Source organism: Mobula hypostoma, chromosome 13 (assembly GCF_963921235.1).
Source record: "Mobula hypostoma chromosome 13, sMobHyp1.1, whole genome shotgun sequence".
Lineage (NCBI taxonomy): Eukaryota > Metazoa > Chordata > Chondrichthyes > Myliobatiformes > Myliobatidae > Mobula > Mobula hypostoma.
In genome coordinates, this window is record NC_086109.1 from 75,009,300 (window position 1) to 75,031,264 (window position 21,965).

General features: G+C 42.0%; 1 protein-coding gene across 7 annotated transcripts in view; it reads left to right on the plus strand.

Annotated features, from left to right (window-relative positions):
• The window catches only part of LOC134355682 (WD repeat-containing protein 72-like), a 366,748-nt gene that overhangs the window by 15,656 nt on the left and 329,127 nt on the right, over positions 1–21,965 (plus strand). The window contains exon 1 of one of the 7 annotated variants that reach the window (XM_063065956.1): positions 1,884–2,230. The exons of the other annotated variants lie outside the window; for them this stretch is intronic. The gene's annotated coding sequence lies outside the window, so the exon portion shown is untranslated. Of the gene's footprint in view, positions 1–1,883; positions 2,231–21,965 lie in introns of those variants that run through there. 7 annotated transcript variants of the gene reach the window in all.

Here is a 21,965-nt window from a genome sequence, read left to right on the forward strand (position 1 = left end):
ACTGAAGGTTTGTCTGAGGTATGGGTCCAAGAGTTACTGACTCAGGATGTGCTTAGTTATAGGCATAAAAATTTTCAAGTGGACAGTTAACCAGAAGATAGACCAATATTGAGTAAGGTTCCTGTTCATTATTGTCTGTCACCCAATTAGCCCAAGACATTTTGTGCAATAATCAGGTCTTGCAAATAGAAACAGTATGTCATTTTTTTGCATTGTCCCTCCTATTCGTAGGTTGGGGATACCAGTGGGAGCGGCATAGTTAATAGTGGCCTGTGCCAGTGGTGGGGTTGCGGGGGGGGGGTGGTGTTAGATTTGGAGCCATGGGCAGTAGGAGAAATGGGATCTTGAGGATTGTGAATATGAATGAGTGGTGGAGGGTGGTTATCATGAATGCATTTGGATAGGGTAACAGTCAGAGAGTGAATTGATGTTTGCCTTATGGATGTGGTAGGAGAAGTGATGCAGGTAATATTGACAGTGATGGTGCATCAGGTGGAATGGGAGTGAAGATTGATACGACAAACCCAACAGTGCTTGTCTCATTCAAGTAACATGGTAATGGATCTTGACAGTATTGTTATGACTTTTGCAGTGTAGGGTGCAAATACAACTCGAGCCATTCCACACAATGGAATGCAGTACAAATAATGTAAAAGCATGCATTTCATATCACTGTACATGCCCAGAATCCTGTGTGAGTGTCAGCACATATGTGTGGAGAAAGTGGGAAGAATATAGCGACTGTATGATTGGGCAGAAGGGATCTAATTACGTATAGTGATAGGGTTCAAGGTTAAGTTCTTTTAAGCAGAATGCAAAAGCACGGTGGCGTAGAGGTCAGCACAACTCTTTACAGTGCGAGCAACCCGGGTTCCATTCCCACCGCAATCTGTAAGGAGTTTGTACATTCTCCCCATGACCCCGTGTTCCGGTTTCCTCCTACATTCCAAGGATGTACCGGTTGGCAGGTTAGTTGATCATTGTAAATTGTCCTGTGATAAGGCCGGGGTTAAATCAGGGCTTGCTGGGTAGCACAGCTTGAAGGGCCGAATGGCTGTGCTGTATCTCAATAATAAATAAATAAAATTTCTGGCTGTGTATCTTTAATGCCAGACTTCTGATTGTCATAGAGCCATAGACCACGACCACACCACAGAAACAGGCCCTTGAGCCCATCTAGTCCATGCTGAACTATTATTCTGTCTAGTCCCATTGACTTGTACCTCTCATCCATGTACTTATCCAATCTTAAATGTTAAAGTTAAATCCCCATCCACTACTTGTGCTGGCAGCTCGTTTCACACTCTGAGTAAAGAAGTTTCCCCTCATGTTCACCTTTCACCCTTAACCCAAGGCCTCTAGTTCTAGTTTCACCCAACCTCAGTGGAAAAAGCCTGTTTGCATTTACCCTATCTATACCCTTCATAATTTTCTCCTTTGTATTCAGGAGTCTCTTTTCCAGACATTAACACAAGGTTTTACAGAAAGTGAAGTTATGAGACGGCGAAGTAAAACATTGCCCCTGGTGTTACAGATGTGAAGTCAACTGTGTAATAATAATTGCATTCAAACATACCAACACATTCTTGGCTACTTGTAAAGCTCTTGCATCAATAGTTTACCACTATATCCTTCAACTACTGTCAATATTTGTCTAAAATATCTATATTCAGGCAATGTTCAGCTTGGGTAAAGGTAATGACTTCTTGCTTCAGCTCTTTAGAGCAAATTTCTGGACTTTCAATGATACAGTCAACCTCTAGTCTGACAATATTATAAGTGAGCGAGGAGGGAAAATAAGAAACCTGTAATGTGGCCAAAGGCTTTCAAGTAATTGGTTTAACACCATCAATTCCATGTGACCCCCTCCCCCACCCCTGCATAGTAGGTGAGTCAAATGTTTAAGCAACACCAAACTAAGGAATTTTGCAGTTCTGTTCTTGTGCATTATCCTGTTCTAGCAAAGTGAGAAGTGCACACTTGGACTGCTTAAAGAAGAAATTTACCTTCAACAGACCAGGCAGCAAGCCTCCTCAATATAACTGAACCAGCTTGGGGTGGCTCCTGCTCACTGGTGTTTGGATCTGACCAGGAGCTCGGATGTGCGACTCTTGTTCCGCCTTTGATTTCAGTGCACCCTGGAGAGGTTTTAAAGACACGGTTTGTGTCCTCCCACTGCCAGCTCTTACCGGGCATGTCGCTTGCTGTCGGCTCCAGTGGCAAAAGAACCGTAAGTTTATTTATTTGGGTCAAAATTACTTTTTTTAAACTTGCATTCTGATGCAGGAGAAAAAAAAATCTTTTCGAGAGTTTAGAATGTGCAGTGAAATATTTTAAATTCATGCATGAATCTTTCTCTGGGAGAGTGCTGCTACCTCTTGTGTAATAACACCCATTCCTGCATTTATGGAAGACCATCCAAAATTTCCTAATTAAGCCCTGTGCAGCATTGCTCATTTGTTATTCTGTGAGTTGTTTTGTGACTTTATTTCCCAAACTAATGGTAGAAATGCAAACACATGGGCAAAACTGCCAGTATTGCAATGTATTAAAAATAATGAGCATCCCTAATGATTCAATGAGCATATCTGATATGTAAACTTCTGAAGTGGACCGCCAAAGTTATATTGCCAGAAAATTTCAAGGTAGTGTTAACAATGACATTAGTGATAGCCATCCACGGATATGGTGGGGGAGAATGTAGGGTTTGTTTGAGATTTTAAAGCATGGCTTGCAGAAGCATTCAGAGTCATACAGTACAGAAGCAGGACCATGGTGACCAAAATGCCTGTCCAAATTAGTTCCATTTGCCAGCATTTGGCCCATATCACTCTAAACCTTTCCTAACCATCTACCTGTCCTACTGTCTTTTAAAAGTTGCTATTCTACCTGTCTTAGTCTTGCAGCTCATTTCATATATGCACTCCTTCTGTGTAAAAAAATGTTTCCTTTCAATTTACTATTAAATCTTTCCCCTTTCATCTTAAGCTATGCCCTCTAGTCCTTTTCTACCATACACTGGTAAAAACACTGAGTTCATTCATCCTACCTATCGCCCTCTTGATTTAATACATCTCTGTTAGATCCCCTGCACTCTGAGGGAAAATAGTCCTAGTCTGTTTAACATTTCCCTATGACTCAATCCCTTGAGTCCTGTCAATAACCTTGTAAATCTCTTCTGCAGTCTAATAACATCTTTCTTATAGTACAGTGACCAACACTGAACATAATATTCCAAGTGTGGCCTCACCAGCATCTCGTATGACTGCAAGATAATTACCCAACTTCAATTCTCAATACCCCGACTGACAAAGGCCAACATGCCGAAAGCTGACTACACCACCCTGTCTACCTGTGACAATACTTTCAAGGAACCATGTACCTGAACTTCAAGGTCCCTCTGTTCTACGACATTCTCCAGCACCTTATTGTTTACTCTCAAAGTCCTACCTTGATTTGACTTTCCAATATGCAATACCTTGTACTTATCTAAATTAAACTCCACCTGCCATTCCTTGGCCTGCTTGTCTAGTCTATCAAGATCCTTCTGTAGTTTTTGATAATCTTCTTCACTTTATTTTAGCATAATGTACAAATCTACTAACCACCATACCATCATTCAGTCCTCTTATGTAAATGAAATTAAAATTCCATTGATCTAATTTGAAGACAAACAACAGTATTATTCCTTGAGTATTGGTCAATGCTCAATCTTTAATCAACTTATTTCTTGGTAGTTAATAGTGTTATTTTTGTGCCACACAGTTGGCTACTCCCACATGGGAGGATTTCACATATTTCATTCTACAAGCAAAGGTTGTCGACAAAGTTCTGTTAAATATCCTGCATGATGGTGCCATGGTGTGCACTGCACTATCCCTTAATAACAAACACAACAGCTTCTAAAACAGAAAATGCTGGGAATACATAATAGGCCAGGCAACATTTGGCTGGTGAATCAGTCAGCTATGATGATGACTTTCTAACAGAAATGGGAGAAGGATAGATCATGAGTTATAACACAAAGAAACGGTGGTGGTGGGGGGGGGGGAGAGAAAAATGAGTTATATGAAGAATGACAGATGAGATTAACTGCTCAGTGGGAATGGTACAAAACTTTTTGGTCTGATAATGCAAGAAGAAACCAAGCAAAACATGCAGCTTGAGGAATTGCTAATAGGAACAGTAGAACCTTTGTTGGAAGCAATTGAATTCAACCTTGAGTCTAGAAGGCTAGAGTGTGGGATGATGTCCCTTGAGTTTACATTGTGTATGGAAAGCCCAGGACAGAGAGGGAGTGAAACATAGAATTAAAATGAATGGACAATCAGAAGTCCAGAACATTGGAGTCTAAAAACTTTCACCTCCTTTCTACCTTGAAAGGAAGACCCCTTACTTTTAAACAGTGATTACAAATTCAAGTCTTTCATATGAGGAAATGTCCTCTCCACATCTGCACTGTTAAAGGCTCCAAGAGTATCACATTCAAGATCAAAGGAAAGCAATTGTCTACTCCTTGATGAGAAGGGCAAATAAGAGTGATTCAGTGAACAACCCGGTGCTCTATTGAATCGTACTGATTAGGAAGACCACCAGTTTTAATTCGTTCAGCTGATTGAAATAGGGTAACTCTTTTATAATGCCAGTATGATAAAGAAGAAAATACATTCGTGTGATCTTTGTAAAGTAACTTCTGCATGTAAAAGGAGAAAGTCTTGGACTAGTATTTTGCCTTTGTGGTTATCACAAGCAATGAGGTAATTTTAAACTATAGACACTGTTGTAGCAGACAGGAAAAAAAAACCCAGCCTATTCGTGCATTGTAACAGCACCATGATAGTTATCAGATAGCCTGTTCCTCTATATTTGCTTGAAGGATAGATATTCGCCAGGACTGTGGAGATAGGTCCCGTGTTCTTCTTTGTGCCATTTATTATATTCATCTGCGAGTTCATACAGTGTTTTTATACAAAGGTTAACACTCAGCACTGCCACATTACTGAATAGAATGTCAGCCTGGAAATTTGTACCCAAATCTCTGGATTAGGATGAGCTCACACCCCTCTGTTACCATAGTTGAGGAGTGCGATGTATGTAACAGCCTTGTTCATCTGCTTGAAAAGCCAGTGACAATGTCGTTGGCGATTATATTTCCGAGGTTTCCATGCAAGGGATTTGTTTAATTTTGCTTGAGTGTTTGCAGAGACTTTGACAATTTCTGGCACTTGTTTATTAAACATACTAATTTTTGTAGAGCTCCTGTCAGAAGGTAGAGAAATGTTAGTTCTGAGGAGACATTTGCAAAATGTCATTGGCGTTAGCCTGATAGTCATCTCTTTACTAGAAGCAGTTAGATACTTAGGAACTTTCCACATAATGTATAATTTTGCTAACACTGCCTGGTTCTTAATGAAGAAAACAAATTATGAAAACAAGAAAGACTGCAGATGCTGGAAATCACACACACACACACACACACACACAAAATGCTGGAGCAACTCAGCAGGTCAGGCAGCATCTATGGAATTGAATAGATGGTCAATATTTTGGCCCAAGATCCTTCTTGAGGACTGAAGGGAACGGGGGAAATGTCAGAATAGAAAGGTGGAGGAGGGGAAGGAGACTAGCTGGAAGGTGATGGGTGAAGCCAGTTGGATGGGAAAGGTAAATAGCTGGAGAAGAAGGAATCTGATAGAAGAGGAGAGTGGAAAGGAAGGAGGGGACCCAGGAGGAAGTAATAGGCAGGTGAGAAGAAGAAAAGGTCAGAGTGGGGAATAAAGGAAGGGGGGGGTGGAGAATTATATACAATGCATACATATTATATACTATATATTTGCTAAGAGGAGGAGAAGGCCACTCAGCTTGTCAGATCTGATTCACCATTTTATTTGATCATAGCCGATCTGACTGGAATATTAACTGCTTTCCTGTCTACCATCAGTAACCTTACACCTGCTTACTTATCTAAAATTCCGTCTCTGCCTTAGGATATCAATTTAGCATGACAGACTCTGTTTTGTTCAAATGCATAGGTGGGATTTGCAAGAAAGTTAAAGAGAGAACCAGATTGAAGCCAAATGAGAGGATTTAAAGATTCAAACCACATTTATTATCAAAAAATGTATAAACTATATGCCTTGAAATTTGTCTGCTTATAGGCAGCCATAAAGCGAGAAACTCGAATAACCCAATTAAAAGAAAGACCAAAAACCACTGTGCAGAGGAAGAGAGAAAAAAAGGCGCACATGGTGCAAACGATAGGAGCAAGTCACCCGCATCCCAAACCAGACTGAGTCACAGGTCCGCTTCTGGAGCAGCCGGAGCCTCAGTCCCCAGTTTTCATACCAGCCGATCAGAAACACACAGCTGCTGGATCAAATCACAGCCTCAGTGCCACAGAGAAAGAAATGAACATTCGTAGGAGAGCAAGTGAAATCAGCCTGACCTTCACCTCTGGACCCGACTCTGGGGCTTCCAGTTTATCTGTGCTGGCATTTAATTTGTCTAAGCACCGAGTAGTGCCATGTTCCAGGACCCGGATCCAGGCACCTCATCTGAAGCCATATTTGACCTCACCAAATCGGCTCATGCCCCGAACTAGCCTCGCCTGCCTCCTCACTATCTGCGGTGACAGTTCACCACAATTTGCTCCACGAAAGATGTTATAAGTAATGTTTTTAGTCAATTCTCTTGCCTTATGATTTACTAGTAGGCTGTCACACAACTTCGGTTGTGCTATCTTAAACCGCAAGTTTAAAGAGTGATTTGCCTTATTTCAGAGACTTTGAAACATTGATGTTGTATGTGAACTTTCCAGTGTTTAATGCTTGTGCCTACTTTATAACTTTTGAGAAAAGTCTTATAACTTGTGTAATGTGTTGTAAGGTTTCACTGCCAATGTAATGGCCTCTCTGTAATGTTTCACTGCTAAGGTAATGGTTTCTTTGTAGCAGTAATGTTTGGGTATGACTAGAGATAACGGGGGCTTTGGAATGTGTGCTATCCAATGAGAGACGTGTTGCTCTTTCTTGTGGGGCTGGGAGCAGGGATTTTGTGGTCTTTTGTCAACGAGAGATGAAGAGAAGATGCGAATGGAAAGATTTGGTAGACCAGCGGACAGAGTGGGCTTGGAACGTGGGTCCGACGGTCAGCGACGATCCGAGGAGGTCGATGGGGAAGGAACAGACGAATCCACGCACTCCAATGTGCAATTTAGACTGTTTCATTAAAATGGGCCCTTTTTCTTTTTATTTTCTTTACTAACCCTATAGTCAGATTAACATTTATAAAGTTCAGTCATTTAATTGCATACAGTGTACTCTCTGATTTTTTGCGGTTCAGATTTGTAACTGGGCAGCAGATCACGCAGCATCCACACAAACAAGATTTCTCAGTTTGGCTGGGTCAGAGGCTGTCTTCGCCTAGACGAACACATGCAGGCCGAACTTAAGGGTTACACTTGTGACAAGCTACGGATGGAAGATGTGAATATCAACATTACATGGTGTCTATGAATGTGAAAGGAAGCAATTCAAAAATCTGTTATTCACAAATGGTTGAACTATTCAAAAGTAACCAGGGAGAGAAATACATTTCAGGTCATGGTGTCAAACAGACAAGAGGGTTTTAGCCACCGTTTGTGATTTAAATCCACTGGTTCCAAACAGAATGTGTGGGTATTGAGTGCATCCAGCAGTGGTTGTAGAAACAAATGGAAGGGTTTCTCTCCCCACTCAAGGTAACGTATCTCAGACCCAACTGGCTTAATGAAGCTAAGATTCGAGCTGGAAGTTTCCCTTTCATACTCTGTTCGATAATTGTAGTAATCCACCTCTTCAAGGAATTTATTGCCCATTGTGGGTTTCTGTCACTCAATCCATCTTCTCTTCTGCCTGACCTTACCAGCCTGACTTTCATCTGCTGAGCAGTGTCTGAAACATCCATACTCTTGTGGTAAACTAACCTTCCCTGGTAGATACTATTTTTTAAAAAATTCTTGATGCATTTCCATTTATTTCAGATGGTATATGAAATGTCAGTGTTAATGAGGTGTTATACCTTCTCTATCTTCCATCCTTTCTGAGCGTCCGTCTTCATGAACGACTGAAGATAATGAGAAGCTTGTTTTTAACAAGTCCCTTGTCTTACAGGGTTATATATCAAGAAGGTAGTAGAGAGATCTGGAATTCACAACCAGATGCCCACTGTCTGATAGAATGGAAAAGCAAAAGCCCGTATTCTAGTTCAAATATAATGGAATACGTACTTAACGTCCTGTAATCTGCAAGGTTAAGGACTAAATGCTGGGAATCGCAAAGCTCTGATCTGGCTGGAATAGAGATTAGTTGAGTAGGCTTTAAGTTTCTGTGATTCTGCAATTCTACAATCATTGGGGTTGATGGCCTATTCATTATTGAGTATTCTATGTAATTTCTTAATTCTTTATAATTCCTTAAATCATTACAGTGTTCAAAAGATAATAAATGTTCTTGTGAGATAGCAATGAAGATTCATTGCTTCATTCAAAATCATTTAGTACATAATTTTAACAAACCATCAACCCTGGCTAATGTGCTGACTGAAGCAGCACACAGGGAGATTTTTTTTTAGAACAATTTAACGCTAATACAATGTAAAATGCAGTTCCATTTCCTGAACTTTTGATCTTCCAGAGGGCTATACAATAGCTTGCATGGTGTTTTTGAAATATGTGTTCCTTTGTCAGGTTTTCTCTTATGAGGGAAAAAGCAACTAAAATATAAACGTATACATCAGTATTTTTCAGACAAGGTCAAGTTACTTTCAGAAATATGTGCTGTTATTGTTCCATATTTATTATACTGTAGATGATGAATGAAGCTTTTGATAATTTATAAAGCCTTTTAAAGGATTGCTGGGTGTGCTGTATTGTAAATGAACAATTGAAACAGCTATTATGATCTATGCAATTCAAAAGTCAAATCTATTTACTAATCACAAAGAGTTTGATTTTACATATAACTTTATATGATGGAAGTTCAAATTCTGTTGACAGCTTCTTACTGTTGTGTTGGCTAGCTACAGCTGAGCTTTAGTGTGCAAACTGGAACTCCATGCATTCACTAAAGAATGCAGTTGCAAAAGTAGTGCTTAACAAGCTTGTTGTCTGTCTCCACGTTATTTTATTGTCAGGCACCAATCTAACGAAGAGGCTGGGGATCTTTTTAGATGGAGGGTCTCTGACGTAAAACTGCAGTGGATTAAATGTGCTCATTTTGTGCTGCTCTTGATATTTCTGAGCATTAAAATTAACAACCAGGAAAATGGAATGGTTGCCAATTAACCTAGCTGACCTCCGAGCTTGTTCTCCAATGCTCACTGGCATTCAGCATGATTTTGCGTAGCAAACAATTTATCAAGAAATGCAACCTATCATCCTGTATGAATTTACTTTCTACCGCTGGCACTTAGGATAGCAGTGAGAGTCCTCCATCTCTGTCTTTGACTTCTTGGATGCAGAAGGATTCTGTGTTGCTGTTTCCGTAACAGTTTTGTTTTACCAGTCAAGGATGTTAGCCCTGAGCTGACCCCCGAACCTAGAGGACTGGTGGACCACTCTTGGTCTGGCTTCTACCCTTTGACCTGTTTGCCATGGGTGACCCTACCAAGAGCCAAAGCATAAAGCCCAGACTCCAGCCAACATAGCTCTCTGGGTCATTGAGGCACACGGGCCTGCAAACCCAACAACAAGGTTGTGGTCATCTTGGAGGTTCCAGTATAAAGTTAAGAGAAAATTATTATCAATGTGAAGTCATAAGTTGAAACAATTGTATTCATACTGGAAAAAATGGTTTAACTACATAACACCTCATAGGCCTGATTTTATTCTCACAAGTCAATGAATATGTTGTTTAAAAAAATCACTTCCTACTCTGTACATAGTTTTCTTAGTAGTAGTCATAGTCATAGTCATACTTTATTGATCCTGGGGGAAATTGGTTTTAGTTACAGTTGCACCATAAATAATAAATAGTAATAAAACCATAAATAGTTAAATAGTAATATGTAAGTTATGCCAGGAAATAAGTCCAGGACCAGCCTATTGGCTCAGGGTGTCTGATCCTCCAAGGGAGGAGTTGTAAAGTTTGATGGCCACAGGCAGGAATGACTTCCTATGACGCTCTGTGTTGTATCTCGGTGGAATGAGTCTCTGGCTGAATGTACTCCTGTGCCCAACCAGTACATCATATAGTTACAACAGTCTAAAGCAATACCGCAATTTGATGATGAACAGACCATGGACACGGTAAAAAAGTCTCAAAGTCTCTCGAAAGTCCCATCATTTCACGCAGACAGAGAAGGAAGAAGAACTCTCCCTGCCATGAGCTTCCAGTGCTGCAAACTTGCCGATGCAGCATCCTGGAAGCACCCGACCACAGTCCGATTTCTGAGTCCATCCGAAAACTTCGAGCCTCCGACCAGCCCTCCGACACCGAGCACCAAGCACCAAGCACCATCTCTGCCGAGTGCTGTGACCCCGGCCCCGGCAACAGGCAATAGGCAAAGCCGAGGATTTGGGGCCTTCCCCTCCGGAGATTCTCGATCGCACAGTAGCAGCGGCAGTGAAGCAGGCATTTCAGAAGTTTCTCCAGGTGTTCCTCTGTGCTTCTCACGTTTGTCTCCATCAAATCAGGATTGTGCACAGCCCCTATTTAACAAATACGCTATCAATTTGGAGCCGCTGTGCGCGCTGCGTCACACTGCCATCTTCTCCTCCCCTCCCCAAAACCTGTAATTCATAATGGAGCTGACAACTGAGCTTTTGCTCCAGCTACTGGATGGGTTTTACAGTTGTATTTCAATTGAAGTGAAAATACTTTCAATTAATCTCCAATTATTTCGGTGTTTAATGAAACAGCTGATTAATTATCTTTGAAGGGTAGTCAATGTGATGATGTAAGAAGTAACCAATATTAAATCATTTGAAGAATTTTCCTACATTTTAATACTTTCTTAATACATTGAAGGAGGCTATTTGGCCCATCACGTCTATACCAGCACTCAGAGCAATCCCATCAATGATATTCATCCATGAATACTGAAAATCCAAGAAACACACACACAAAGTGCTGAAGGAACTCAGCAGGCCAGGCAGCATCCATGGAAAACAGTAAACAGTTGGCGTTTCGGGACGTGACCCTTCGCCAGGACTTCATCTCTCATATGTACCCCTAGACCACGACTCCTCCCACAAATTCCACCCACCTGAGTGTCTCGGCTTATCTGCAGCTGGCATTGTGCATGAGGTTGCTCGATAAGGAGGAAGAGCAATGAACTTGTATCTGAAGACTCTTTGTTGAGTAACCCACCAGACATTTCTTTACTGGAATAGTTATTTCGATGCCTTGTTTAAGTTATCCCTCGACAATGTTTAATTCAGACTAGAAATAATAATGCTTGCAGTAGGGCACTATAAAGCAGATAATATTTGATCTGCTGTGCACACACACACACACAAAAAAAATCCACATTCTGCCTTGCCTGGAGTAGCACCAAAGGTGATATTTCTTTCCTTTTTCTGAGGGACTCAATTCTTGGAATATCTCCATGTTAAAATATTCAGTACAAAAACACATTATATGAGCTTCCTCCCTGCTGAATGTATGTATTGCCCATTTGTTATTTCCCCAAGGATATCAAAACAACAATATCAAGCGTAAAATTAATTTTGCAAAATGCTGCCGCAGGAATAGAAGGCAGGCTCTGTGAAATTTCTTTGCTTGTTCAGTAAAGACATTGTCCAATGTACCCTCGGTGGCCACTTTATTAAGTATCTCCTGCACCTAATAAAGTGGCCACTGAGAGGATTGGAAGTTCTTGGTCATCTGCTGTGGGAGCCCAGTCACTTCAAGATTCTAGGTGTTGCGTGTTCAGAGATGCTCATCTGCACACCACTGTTGTAACACATGGTTATTTGAGTTACTGTCGCCTTCCTGCCATTCTCCTCTGACCTCTCTCATAAACAAGGTGTTTTCAGCCACAGGACTCCTGCTCACTGGATGGTTTTGTTTTTTTCTACCATTCTCTGTAAACTCTAGAGACTGTTGTATGAAGGTTCCAGAATACTCAACAACTGCATCCGGCATCTGGTCAAAGTCACATTTCTTCCTCATTCTGATGTTTGGTCTGAACAACAACTGAACCTCTTGACCAGGCCTACATGTGTTTATGCATTAAGTTGCTGTCCCATGAGCGGCTGATAGATATTTTGCATTAACGAGCAGGAGTACCTAAAAAAGTGGTCACTGAGTATAAATGTGATATTATTAATATAACATTGTCATAATTGGTGATTAGGGGGACTGAGAAATTAGTCTCCATAGTTCTGAGTAGTCACAGAGTTATAAAACACGGGAAAAGTCCCTTTGGCTCAACCAGTCCCTTTGCCAATCTACCTGCCTATCTAATCTCAACCATTTGCCAGCATTTGACTCATATTCCTCTAATGCTGTGACACATCTTAGGATGAACTGGGACACATCATCAGTGATACAACCTGGGGTCACTGAGTGTTTTGGGTCTTTCAAAATCAGACACCCTCGCCTAGGCGACCCAGCCATGGTTAATCAGACCCCGGCATGTATCCCAACAGGATTGGTCCACAGGTCACACCTCTTGATCCATAGCCACCTGGACGCATGCCTAGCACTCTCTGTGATGGTCCCGATGGCTGTTCTGTTTACAGTACAGCTCCCATTGTGCCAAGGGCAGAGTAGGTTCTGTATTGTGAGCACCCAGCTAAACCTCTACACTCCACATCTATAGACTCGCATTATACATTCCACCCCTGTCTCTGGCCCTGCTCTATCAGCTCCTGATATCTGGCTGTCTTATGCTCAAATGCCTCCTCAATCCGATCTTCCCAAGGCACTGTCGGTTCTACCATGACCACCCGCTTCGAGATTTCTGACAGAATAAGCACGTCAGACCTCAGTGCTGATGGTGCGATGAAGTCAGGGAACTCTAACTGATTGACTTCAGTTGCTAGTCAGACGCTGTGGTCAGCAAGCCTGCTGGTAATTAAGATGAGGCTGTGGTTGGTCTCCAGCTTTGGCAAAGGCTATGGGCTTTCTGGGTTGTAAGAGGTGCTTACCATTGTTCATGGCTGAGGAGATATTTTCAGTCACTAACTACAACTCCAGGTCATGATACCAGCAGTAGCTTCCTTTTCCCAGGACTTTTGAGCAGCTGCTGTGGGTGTGTTTCAGGATCACTCTGCCAGAACAGAGAGAACATGATGGTGCCTCACTTTTGCCCCAACCAAAAAGGTTCACTGGACTAGGCAGTACATTGTACACAGCCTGGATCATAGACTTACATTCCTATCCATATACCTGCCCAAATCTTGTTTAAGCATTGTAATTGCACCTACCTCCTCCTCTTTCTCATATTGTATTGGGCACATGGCCAAGTGATTAAGGCGCTCGTCTAGTTACCTCAAGGTTGCAAGTTCGAGCCTCAGCTGTGGCAGCGTGTTTGTGCCCTTGAGCAAGGCACTTAATCACACATTGCTCTAGTCTGTGCGAGGACTGGCGCCCCACACAGGCTTCCAATCTGCGCCTTGTAAGGCATGAAAATGCCCGGTGCAGGCCCCTCCCCCTCCTCCACTTTCTTAGGCAAATCATTCCATATACTCAACATCCTCTCTGTGGAAAACTTGCCTCAGGTTCCCTTCAAATCTCTCCCTTCTCACCTTATGGCTATGTATACCCTCCAGACTTGGGCTTCCCTATCTTAGGGGTGAAGTCTATACCTAGAGGGACGTCTATTGGTGGCGGGGTGCAGATACATCTCTACCAAAGGAGTTGTAAAGCACTCCCTCCCTCCACTAGCCTGCAGATTCCCCTTGGGCAAGATGTAGCACCTGCTTAGCCCCCCCTCACCCCGAATCAGAGTCACATGAAGCCATGCGAGCAGGTGGTGGATGGTCATATGAGAAGTTGGTGCATGCCACAACTCCTGGTTATGCGACCACTGAAGCCAGGTAGACAATCTCTGAAGAGTATTGGTCGTGGCAGAGGTCACCCATCTTGTAAAGACACTGCCCAGAAGAAGACAATGACAAACCACTTCTGTAGAAAAGTTTGCCAAGAACAATCACGTCATGAAATGATGGTGATGATGATGATGATAACTTTGGGGGGAGAAAGGCAGTGACTTACCCACCTTATCTATGCCTCACATGATTTTATGAGCCTCAGTCTAGTCACCTGACTATCTACTTTGTTCAAAAAAAAAACTCACAGCCTATCCAGTCTCTCCTTATAACTCAGGTTCAACCGTCCCAGCAACATCTTATGGATCGTTCTGCCCTATAATCACATCATGCCAAGAACATAGCAGCAAAAACTGCACATAATTCTCCAAGTGCAGTCTCACCAGTGTCACGTACCGCCGTGACAGGATGTCCCGATTCCTGTACACAATGTCCTGACTGGCGCAGGCAAACATGCCCATACGTCTATTTCACCACCCTCTATACTGTGTCCCAGTGCCTTACATAATTATTGTAGTCAGGTAAAGTGTTGACAACCCATTCAGAAATATATTTTGTTCTCGTAATTACAGTGATATTGGACAGTGGTGTTTGAGACGGTTGAGAGCCATGACAATGCTTCATAATATGAAGCTAAGGATGCAGCAGGCCCAGGAAAGATGTGCACTTTTTTTTCTTTTGAACCCGAGTTCCCACTCAGTCTATTCGAACCACTTTACCTGAGAGTATGCAGGTTCACCTAGTGATTCACTTCATCTATCTGTTGTTGAGGGCTGGGGCTGTCAGTGGCACTGTAGCCAAGCTGTTGGAGATGGTTTACTTGGGGAGTGGTTTTACTTCTGGTTTTGAGGGTTTGACTGGAACCAGGAACAAAAACTGGGTGCAGAAGATCAGAACTGGTTATAATGATTATAACGGGCTACCCTGCCAGCATGGCGGTTTGCACAACGCTATTGCGCCTCAGGGCAATGAAGATCAGAATTCAATTCTGACATCATTTGCGAAGAGTCTGGATGTCCTCCCCATGAAATGTGTGGGCTTTCTCCAGCTGGTCCTGTTTCCTCCCACAGTCCCAAGACATGCTGGTTAGTAGGTCAATTGGTCATTGTACATTGTCTTGCAATTAGGCTAGGGTTAAATGAGGGAGGGGTGCATTGCTGGGCAGTGCAGCTCGTAGTGCTGGAGGGGCCTGTTCTACATTGTATCTCAATAAATAAATTAGAAAATAAATGTTAATGGAAGCTGAATAAATTAGAGGCATTTTAGATAGAGACATGAATAGAAAAATGGAGAGCAATGTAGAAGGGAACGTTCCTAGAGTCGGTTAAAAGGTTGGCACAATAATTATTACAGTAATATTAGACAGTGGTTCTGGAGAGGGATGTGAGCCCTGACAGTGCTTTATAACATGAAGTTAAGACTTCATGATTTTACCGTCTTTTGATAACTGCCTGCCGCATTGCAAGGTTATTTAAGGATCAAGGATCAACTTTCAATGGTCAACTTTATTCATCATATACACTTAATTACCTTGACACCCCCTGTACCTAGTAAAGTGGCCACTGAGTAGCTGTTCTGCTGCTGTAGCCCTCTACTTCAAGGTTTAATATGTTATGTGAGAGATGCTCTTCTGCACACCACCGTTGTAACATCTGGTTATTTGAGTTACTGTCACCTTGAACCAGTCTGGCCACTCTCCTCTGACCTCTCTCACTAACAAGGTGTTTTCTTCCGCAGAACTGCAGATGACTGCATTTTTTTTTGTTTTTCACACTATTCTTTGTAAACTCAAGAGACTGTCGTGTGTGAAAACTCCAGGAGGTTAACAGTTTCTGATATACAAAAACCACTGTGTCTGGCACCAACTAATATCCCATGGTCAAAGTCACTTAAATCACGTTTCTTCCCCATTCTGATATTTGGTCTGAACAACAGCTGAACCTCTTGACCATGTCTGCATGCTTTTATGCATTGAGTTACTGCCACATGATTGGCTGATTAGATACTTGCATTAATGAACAGATGTACTTTATAAAATGTCCCATGAGAATACATTTATATGTATTAGGAAATTGCTATGGTGTGTTAGTGCTATATGCAGCAAAAAAAAACAGCAACACTCAAAAATTATACAGAATAAAAAAAGGTATCCGTTAGTCTTGCGAGACCATGGATCTGCGCCTGGAAAGTCTTCATTCTCCAGGGCGCAAGCCTGAGCAAGGTTGTACAGAAGACTGGCAGTTGCTCATGCTGCAAGTCTCCCCTGTCTACGACACCGATGTTATCCAAGGGAAGAGCAAGAGCCGATACAGCCTGGCACCAGTGTCATCGCAGAGCACTGAGTGGATAAGTGCCTTGCTCAGGGACACAACACGTTGCCTCGGCTGGGGCTCGAACTCACGACCTTCAGATCATCAGTCGAATGCCTTAACCACTTGGTCATGTGCCACAGTTGGCTAAAATAAAGAATTATATAAAAAGGAAATTAGCAATATAGATATGGAATAAAATGTGCATAGAAACATAAATACCACCATATATTTACAATGTAAACAGTATTAAAAGAAGTGGTTTAAAATGTTTACTCTACAGTGCTGTGACTGAGGTAACAGATGGGGGGAGGCAAACTAGAATGGATGCCTGGAGGAAGAAACTTTTAAGATGGCATAATTTTTTTGTTTTGATAGACCTCCCTCAGAATAGGAAAAGATCCCTTATGCTGGGAGGCTGAGCAGTAGCGTGGTATGATAGCGTAGTGGTTAGCATAACGCTATTGCAGTGGCAGTGACCCGGGTTTAATTCCCGCCACAGAGTGAGGAGTTTCTATGTTCTCCCCGTGACTGCTTGGGTTTCCTCCAGGTGCTCTGGTTTCCTCCCACATTACAAAAACATATGGGTCAGTAGGTTAACTGTCACATGGGTGTAATTGGGCGGCATGGGCTCATTGCGCCAGAAAAGTCTATTACTGTGCTGTATCGCTAAGAAAAAATAGTTTTGCTGATATTGGTCTATCTGAGAGTTGGCCCATAGGTCTTTCCCAAATGCGTTTTCTCCCTGATATTGCTGACTACAACTTCTGCCTTCATGATTTACCGTGGCCCTCAAAGCATGCCATTCTGCTGGGACTAAACGGCTTTTCCTGCTGTTGTTGCACAAACTTTGCCTACTATTGCCAAATGGTGTGTGAAGCCTTGACAAATGATTTTACAGTAAATGCTTGATTTCCCTAATTAGATAATGCAGGGATGTGCTTTTGGCAAAATATCAATTACTATTAACTTTTAAGTGAATACCCACTCCCTTTAAGTAAAACACAGGAGAAAATACATACTCGCTATTGCAAAGCCCGATGTTATACCCCAAACCAAAAGCATATTATTGAACTTCAATTACCAAGCCTTTAATTTTATTATTTGTTGTTAAGTGATGAACTGTTAATTGTCTTCATTATGATCATCTTCTCCATATGTTGCATGAAGTAATTGTTCCTTGGTTATGTCCTGAATTGGGGATTAAATTTAATTTGCAGTCCATCTTGTAGTGTGTGGTTTTAAATTATCGCATACACATTGAGTGGGGAGTGGTGTCTTGAAGATGGTCCATTAAGACTCATTTAGGGCTTAACCACACTAATGTGAAAAGCTTTCATCTGATAGCTCAGATTGGCCACATTTACAATCAGTGTGTAATCTGAATTCTGCATACTCTTCTATCCAAAAATAGTTCTCTGCTTTGAATATCAGTTTTATTTGTGGATGTACTAATTAACGGATCTAATTCCATTTAGCAGCACTGCATTGCTGATTTCATTTATCTGTGCCAATAACCTCTGTTGTTGAACTTGCTCCTTTACTCCAGGTCTGTATCTCTGGTCAGACAATTCCTTCTATCCATCCTCACAATCAGCGTTTTGAAGTCGGCTTGACTGCTATGCATAGGTGATTCTTGTAACAATTCCTTACTCAAATAATGACTAAACTATCGAATGATTAGGTAAAGGACATGGTCCTTACGGGTGCGGGCGAAGGAGATGAATCCCAGTTCTCCATTGGCCAGTTAGCTTGTCAGTTATGGACCCCATTTGACTCTTCGAAGGCTGAAAATATTTTTCATTGGTGATCAGGTTCTCAAATTTTTCAGGTATGGAACTCTTTGTAGTCTCCCATCAGAAACATCTTTGGTTCCACACAGAGCAGTTGATTTCTGGAAAGGCTGACAAAGGAGGTAGTGGAGGTACATGCAATCAGAATATTTAAGATGCATTTAGACAGGCACTTGAGTGTTTAAGGCATACAAGGGTATGTACCTAATGCTATCAAAATGGGGTTAGTAGAGATGGATAAAATGATGAGATATAGACATCGTGGGCAAAGGAGTTTCTTTCACTGCTGTATGACTCAGTGGCTCTAACTCACCCTTCATACTTACTGTATATCAATTTAATATTTAACCCAACATAATCACCTGGCACTCTTTGTTTTACAAATAATTAGTAATATTGGATAAATCGAACTTTTCTGAGTCTAAAACATAGTATTTTTCAGGATGAGACAGACCAAGCAGTATGGGCAGAGCACGTTGGCTAAAGAAAAGGCAGTTCTTTCTTCAAAAGAATTCTTATTAAAAATTTATTATGTGCTAAATAAAATAGCGAGTATGCAGGATGGAGCTGCAAACACAAAAGTAGGCTTGGAGTTTGGTGTCGAGTTTTAACACACAAAGGCTTATAGAATGTGAAAGCTCAAGTGATTTATAAAGTTCGCTGTGACTTTCAGCAACAGCTAGGTAGCGAGATTGTTTTTTATGTGCGAACAAAAAGCCAAAGAATGATGCTTAACCTATCAGAATAACCGGTCACCTCAATGAAATCTATTTCTTATGAGCATATGTTCTAACAGCTAATAATAAAAACTTCAGACATAACAGTCTGAACAACTTGGTCAGAAAGTGAGCAGGTTTGATAGATAGAATGACTTTGCATACGAATTAACACAATTAACAGAGTTTCTGGGCCTAGGCGTGTCATGTTTTTCCTGTCCCATCATAATCCACATTTTCCATGCTGCACCTAATGATAAATAAAACATGGAGGCCTTTTCCTTTCTCTCAGTTTCTGCTGCTTGGTTCCTGCAAATGTCTTCGCTAATTCATTCAAAGTGAACAACAGTAAACTGGATTTCAGAATCAGAATCAGTTTTATTATTACTGACGTATGTTGGGAATTTTTTTGTGGTAGTAGTACAGCGCAAGACATAAAAATGCATTATGTTATAATAAGAATTAGAAAGAAAATAAGTAGGGCAAGAGGGGGGAGGGGGCAAAGTAGCGAGGGAGTACTCATGGGTTCATGGACCATTCATGGTGGATTAATATCTGAGAAAAAATACAAATATTTTTAAATATTTTATTTTTACCACATATTTACCTTTACAGTGCACTGAATATTTTTAAATCCACCTGCGACTTGCTTGGGACAATATAATTCCTGTTCCCATTTACTTTTCCAGCACTGCAATTTCTTAGGTTTCTCCCCAACTGAGCACACACTGCCTGATCGATTATTCATTAATTTGCTGGTTGTGGAATCTGGGAGCATGTAAATAGATTGCAGCATTTGTTCCACTTTAGATGTACTCCATTAGAATAGAAACATCCCCTGGCATTCTGAGGACTTAATCAGGCATGACCCAAATTCCAGTGCTCCGATGACACTGCATGGTGTTGGGATACGTGAAGAAGACACTGAAATTGCGGTTTGAGTAGGACTCTCTGAGGATGATCCCAAAGTTGGGTGAATAGTAGAGACATAGAACAGTACAGCACAGTACAGGCCCTCCGGCCCACAGTGTTGTGCGACCCTCAAACCCTGCCTCCCATATAACCCTCCACCTTAAATTCCTCCATATATCTGTCTAGTAGTCTCTTAAATTTCGCTAGTGTATCTGCCTCCACCACTGACTCAGGCAGTGCATTCCATGCACCAACCACTCTCTGAGTAAAAAACCTTCCTCTAATCTCCCCCTTGAACTTCCCACCCCTTACCTTAAAGCCATGTCCTCTTGTATTGAGCAGTGGTGCCCTGGGGAGGAGGTGCTGGCTATCCACTCTATCTATTCCTCTTATTATCTTGTACACCTCTATCATGTCTCCTCTCATCCTCCTTCTCGCCTAGCTCTCTTAATCTCTGATCATAATGCATACTCTCTAAACCAGGCAGCATCCTGGTAAATCTCTTCTGTACCCTTTCCAATGTTTCCACATCCTTCCTATAGTGAGGCGACCAGAACTGGACACAGTACTCCAAGAGTGGCCTAACCAGAGTTTTATAGAGCTACACCATTACATTCCCGACTCTTAAACTCTATCCCTCAACTTATGAAAGCTAACACCCCATAAGCTTTCTTAACTACCCTATCCACCTGTGAGGCAAATTTCAGGGATATGTGGACATATACCCCCAGATCCCTCTGCTCCTCCACACTACCAAGTACCCTGCCATTTACTTTGTACTCTGCCTTGGAGTTTGTCCTTCCAAAGTGTACCACCTCACACTTCTCCGGGTTGAACTCCATCTGCCACTTCTCAGCCCACTTCTGCATCCTATCAATGTCACTCTGCAATCTTTGACAATCCTCAACACTATCTACAACACCACCAACCTTCGTGTCATCTGCAAACCTGCCAACTCACCCTTCTACCCCCACATCCAGGTCATTAATAAAGATCATGAAAAATAGAGGTCCCAAAACAGATCCTTGTGGGACACCACTAGTCACAATCCTCCAATCTGAATGTACTCCCTCCACCACCACCCTCTGCTTTCTGCAGGCAAGCCAATTCTGAATCCACCTAGCCAAACTTGCCTGGATCCCATGCCTTCTGACTTTCTGAATAAGCCTACCATGTGGAACCTTGTCAAATGCCTTACTAAAATCCATGTAGATCACATCCACTGCACTACCCTCATCTATATGCCTGGTCACCTCCTCAAAGAACTCTGTCAGGCTTGTTAGACACGATCTGCCCTTCACAAAGCCATGCTGACTGTCCCTGATCAGACCACGATTCTCTAAATACCCATAGATCCTATCTCTAAGAATCTTTTCCAATAGCTTTCCCACCACAGACGTAAGGCTCGCTGGTCTATAATTACCCGGACTATCCCTACTACCTTTTTTGAACAAGGTGACAATATTCGCCTCCCTCCAGTCCTCTGGTATCATTCCCGTGGACAACGAGGACATAAAGATCCTAGCCAGAGGTTCAGCAATCTCTTCTCTCGCCTCATGGAGCAGCCTGGGGAATATTCCGTCAGGCCCCGGGGACTTATCCGTCCTAATGTATTTTAACAACTCCAACACCTCCTCTCCCTTAATATCAACATGCTCCAGAACATCAACCTCACTCATATTGTCCTCACCATCATCAAATTCCCTCTCATTGGTGAATACCAAAGAGAAGTGTTCATTGAGGACCTCGCTCACTTCCACAGCCTCCAGGCAAATCTTCCCACCTTTATCTCTAATCGGTCTTACCTTCACTCCTGTCATCCTTTTTTTCTTCACATAATTGAAGAATGCCTTGGGGTTTTCCTTTACCCTACTCGCCAAGGCCTTCTCATGCCCCCTTCTTGCTCTTCTCAGCCCCTTCTTAAGCTCCTTTCTTGCTTCCCTATATTCCTCAATTTACCCAACTGATCCTTGCTTCCTAAACCTCATGTATGCTGCCTTCTTCCACCTGACTAGATTTTCCACCTCACTTGTCACCCATGGTTCCTTCACCCTACCATTCTTTATCTTCCTCACCGGGACAAATTTATCCCTAACATCCTGCAAGAGATCTCTAAATATCGACCACATGTCCATAGTACATTTCCCTGCCAAAACATCATCCCAATTCACACCCGCAAGTTCTAGCCTTATAGCCTCAT